The following is a 5,710-nucleotide window of genomic DNA, read 5'->3' on the forward strand; positions in this document are numbered from 1 at the left end:
GCTCAGAGACACTTTTCCTCTTTGCGTCAAATTAACAAAGATGTCTTGGAGGCTCTCCTAAGAGGCACGTCTGTACTGTATGAACTTCCGATGTCGACTCTGCGGTGGGAGCTGCTCCCGGGGCCTCGTTCGGTCCGGACAATGGAACTCAAGAGTGGGGTAGGCTATATGGTAGGAGTAATGGGATTATACGAGAGGGATCCAGAGTAGGAGCGTTCAAGGTTTTTCAGAGTGGGACTGAGTGGCGTGATGCTGACGGGGCATCGAGACATCTCGGCGCGCCGCCGGATGTGATAAGGAGCGTGGTCAACAGGATGCCCTATGTTACCTGATATGGGCTCGGGTTACTCGGGGATTCCAGAGCACCTTCGGTGGCCCGGCTGCGTGCGTGCCTTATCTTTGAGACTTCCTGTCGCCAGTCTGACTTATTAATTTATATGTGCGCGTAATTATTTATGCCTTATAATATTATAATTTAATAAAAAGAAATGGTTAATATTATATATGTGTGGTTCTTAAGGTTATAATATACGCCTAATTTAGTATTATATGAATAGTGTAATAGAAAGTTATAATGTTAATTAGTTATGATTTTTATAAAGACAATATGCATGTGTTATAATATAAGAGATATTTGTTATTAATGTTTAAATGTGGTTATTAAGAATTATTATAAGAAATGCATATTGTTAACAGTGGGTTTTAGAGTGTAGAGATTTATAATATTGTTAACTGGAAAATTAGGATTTCTTATTACAGGGATCCTTATTATTACTGTTGTTAAATTAATGTTTCTCGGCAAGGCTGAGTTCTACCATAGGGCTCTCTACTTACGTATGTCGGTAAGATAGATCCCTTGGGTAGGTTTCGTTATTATTGGCGTCGGTAATTAATTAACAATTGTTATAAACGGTTCTTATGTATAAATTACCGACTTTTAGACCTTATAGAAGCTTATGGTAATAGAAGATTCGATGAACAATTAATTTTTATTATTAGTGATGAGTTCAAGCCGTTGTACTGTACGAACGAATTTAAAAGAGTGCAATATTTAAGAGGAGCTTGAACGTGGACAGAAGGCTTAAATTAAATTAAATAAAGTATTTAAACGTGACCAAGGCAAAAATGGTGGATTTCCAAGCTAAATAGGGTATTTAAACGACCCCTGAACTTAAATAAATGAGGTTTATTAAATTTTAAGTAAAAATTACCAAATTTTGAGAATGTACTGTCAGAAGGATTCTCTGTTTGTGGGCAAGAATTAATTGTTTTCCTTTGGCATTATTTCCTTTTGTAATTTATATTCTGAGGTTTTGACATTTGCTTATGTTTCACTAAAATGTTCTCTATGTACGTAGGTGTTAAAAATATTTTAAATTGACTTTTCTTAATTTTTACGGAAGGTACGCATTACTGATGTCCCAATAGTCCCTGCGTATGAATTTTAGAATTTTCTGAAGTCTACTGGTAAGTAACATTGTTGGTTTCTTATTAATTGTTAATGTTTTTCAAAATGTTAATATGGTCGTTAAATAGAGGTCTTTTAATGCTATTGTTAGCAATTAAGATTTTTCTTCTAGGCCTTATAGTTACTGAGAAAAACATGCCTTTTCCTGATTGGTCGAGACATTCAAATAGCCATAACTTCTAAACTATCGATTTTACAGAAATTTTATTAGGACATAATTTGTAATACTTTGAAGGAGCCTTAAATCGCACCGCGCGATTTTCTAAAATTATTATTATTTTAAAAGATATGAACTTTTATCGATAAATTTTATAGTAACAATTACCCTCTATGGTTGAATCTACCTATATGTCTCGCTGGCCCTCCAATGCAGAGGCGAAAAAATGATATGGTGGAGAGAACGTCGCAGGACGTTACACCTCCCCCCCTTTTAAGAGCAAATTCCGAAACTTTTGTTAGGAATTTGATCGTGAACGACTACCTGGTTTAGGCGTTCGTTGAGTTCTCTGTAGGCGATGGATGTGTGCGGTCCCTCTTCGATGAGGTGATGTGGAGGTGCGGCTGGTCTAGGTGTTGACCTTGGAAGTGGTTGAGGCTGTTGCTCGACTGGGGTGGGTTGTTGAAGTGGTGTGTTAGTTGAAGAATCGACTGTTGCTTTGTTGGCACGTCTAGGTGGCCGATGAGCCAGGTGCAGCAGGAGGTGAGTCAAGGAGCTCCATAAGGCTCCTAAAAGGTGAAGGCTGCATCCGTACGCCGTATGAAGGGCGTATCCATGGAGGGCAGTATCGATGAGTAATTTTATTATGCGGATGATGATGAAGATGCCAAATACTCCTGCGGTTGCAGAGCCAAAAGCGACGAATCCTTCCCAGATTTTTGAGGCAGTACTTTCAGCAATTTTGTTAAGATCTTCCTCGTTCAGTAGATTATACAACGAGGCGGATCCGTCCCCTGTAGTGTGACCGGTAATTCCTCTAGCGACAGAATTCAAGAGGGCAGGCTTTTCGGCGGGGAACATGATGTGGTCCCTCAGCTTGTCGATGTCCTGTTGCGAGTAAATACCGCTTACTGCTAGAGGTCCTGGTGTTAAATATTTCCAAGATATAGTAGTGGTAGGCTGCAGGCGTTGTGGTGGAGAAAGACGTTCGTGAGGTTCGGGTGTAAACTGTACCCAAGTGTCCTCTAGACGGTATAAGGTTGGTAGTTGATAACTACATTCTCTTAATGTGCCATATTTAGTGAGCACATGAGATTTTGGTGTGAGGAACATTGATGAGTTCCTAACAGTGACTGGAAGTTCGGCGTAGCAGTCTTTAGTTCTCCTGATCTTTACTTCGACTGGGATGCACTGGATGACATGAATTGCTTCGCCTGCTGTAACGGCCATGTATCCTGGACCTTTCATTAACCGATAGGCGAACTCGTCGGGTAGAAGAGTTGCCAAGACAGTGTATTTTTAAGCACTTCCTGCTCTAGTCACACCTCTGCTTCATGACGTTGTAATAAAGGCTGATGATTTGGCTACGCACGTGTTTCTCTACGTATACAAATTTGGAATTGACGTACGAGAAGATGTCCAGATTATCCACAGGGACGCTTCCTCGTGGCTTGACAGTATCTCCTTTAGTAGTTTCTACGATAAAAAGCTTGGGATGCTCGGTCTGTAGGATTGTATATCCGCAGAGTTGTCGAGCCTTAGTGTAGTTAGTGCGAACGTGATGTCCTGTGTGGTGAGAGAATAAACGGTGGAGGGATTGACAATCGGGATGTCGCCCCTTTGATTGATAGAGTCCTCCTGAATTTTTATAGCTTGTCCTCGTATAGGATGTCGTACTGATGAAAATCGCAGCTGGATGTAGGCATTGGCTGCCAGTACGTGTGTATGTTCTGAGTCGACGAGTGTCCGTCGCTCAGGGTGCAAATGGTTCCTGACTTAAGATGAATTTTCCCCGTGTTGATATGAACTGGTACATAAGAGGATCGTAGAGATATGGTAGCGACTCCCTGGACAACGACGTCGGTCCATGAGCCGTAAGGGTCGGAGTAGGGGAGCCNAGAATAGAACTACAACAATGACACCCAGAACGAATTCGAACGTCTCATACGCAAGAATGTGTTGCAGCGTCTTGATGTTACTAAAAATGTTCTCCTCTGCGCGCCTTCGCGTGACTCGGTATGCATTGCAATCGTACGCGTTGTTGCCTTTGCACCGCGTTTTTTTCTAAAGCACTAGACGTCGCGTACTACTCGCAACTCCGATCGCATATAATTGATCAAACGGAAACGAGCGAACTCGAGGATGCTGCTTAGCCACGAGCTAGAGATGGCAGTAGCTGACTCATCATCCGCGGATGCGTCGTCGCCGGTATCATGCACACTGTTCAGTACAAAATCGCATAAAGCATCGCACAATCGGTCCAAATCATCCACGTCGGCGGCTGAAGTGCCACCTTGTCGATCGTTGCCGTACGTACGCTTGCGAACCATTACGAGATCTACGGACAGGGTAAACATGACGAGAGGCAACAGTATGATCATTATCGCGAGAAGCAATAACGCGAGATTATACGCTGCGCCGCCGCCATTACTCACGAGTGTCTTCACAAGAAATGCCGCGGAAATGACGATACCGCCACACATAGTGACCGTGTTTACCGCGAGGTCTGTGCATTTGGACGCTACGTTGCGCCGTGCTGCACCCAACACGCTATTGCGCGGTAACGTGCCGACTGTACATGCGCTGGCCAATAACGCGGCCAATTCGTTATCTCGCACCGCGCGCTTCACCGTAGCGTCGTTCACGTTCACGTCATCATCCGTATTGACGCGCTGTCCTAACGAATTGTAACGCCTATTGGCAAAGTAATGCAAGCTCCAGAGCATTGAGAGCAGACCATCGCGTTATCCGACACGATTAGTCTGCTGCGCTTCCTCTTTCTCGATCTGGCCGCCGTCTTTGCTACGTTTGTAACGAGCACGGCTGGCCTCGTCATGGTGTTCATTCTCACGACCGACGTGCGCTCTACCGAGGTGAAAGCGGGGTGCTCGTGAACGCAGTTTTTCACGAGATCTATCGTCCAATGTTTGCATTGTCGGCGATGTTGTCGCTGCTGATCGTTCGCTACCACCTGCGAGAGCAGCGGCGCCGATTTGATATTTGAGACCACGATTGTCCCTGATCATTCCGTCTACAGCGTCGCGAAATTGGGCAAAGTACCACGGAATGTCCGTTTGATCGAGAATCAAGAATCGCTCGTCTGGTCGCGATGTCGTGCTCGCAGATTCGTCTTCCTCGTTGCTTTCGGTCATCGGGCTTTCGCGATCGCGCAGGAAGAGTGCCAGCAGCAGATACGGATCGTAACGCGGCATGTCGCAACGCTCGCGCTCGCGCAGCCAGCCGATCGCTATGTCATCGTATGACGCGTTGTCAAATTCCGACTTGTAATTCCCCGGATCCCAGCCGAATACGAGCATAATGTCGAGTAGAATGGTCACCAGTTCAGTCAGGCCAATCACCACGCCGATGCCGCTAGCTGTGGTACCCAATGCAAGAAGCAGTCGCGTGGTGATGCGAGACAGCGCAAATGACAGCATACGCGCCGTGCTTTCGCGCACTGTTAGCGCTAACAACTGGCGCGAGACAACATCTGATAGACGTTGGCCTACGAAGCGAAGCGCTCGATTGAAGCCTAGCTTGAGCATTTTGCGCACAAAAGTCTCCATGGTGATCGAAATCAAAATGTTTCGCACCTCTGCAGACAATGTATTCAGTATGTCAGCGTTGATGACCGAGCCGCGCAGCATATTGCCGCGGATCTCTTCGTACAATTGATCGAAATCCAGCAACCTGCGATCGTCATCGTCGCTACTGCCACTATCCGCATAATCGTCATCATCGTGCAGTAGTATTCCAACCACAGGTTTGTGCCAATTGTTCGGCTGAGAACTGAGATTGGTGGCGTCGCGACGAACACGTGTTGTCGTCGTTTTCACCGTATGTTTTTCGACAACGATCGCATGGTCGTTCATCTGTATCATTTTGCGTGCTGAGGCACGCGTATCGGTCTCGCTCAGCGAACGACCAGGTGCTGCATCGTGGCGCCGCAGCATTTTTTCGCGACGATGTTGCCATTGTTCCGGCGTTACCACCACAGCAGCCACCTTTGTGTCACGACGCGTCCGCCGGCGGTCGTCGCGCGCAGTGTGCAAATTGTCGCCACCCGTGTGAAAGTCCGCCGAAGT

This window comes from Harpegnathos saltator, unplaced genomic scaffold (genome assembly GCF_003227715.2).
Source record: "Harpegnathos saltator strain DR-91 unplaced genomic scaffold, Hsal_v8.6 scaffold218, whole genome shotgun sequence".
In the NCBI taxonomy this organism is placed as follows: domain Eukaryota; kingdom Metazoa; phylum Arthropoda; class Insecta; order Hymenoptera; family Formicidae; genus Harpegnathos; species Harpegnathos saltator.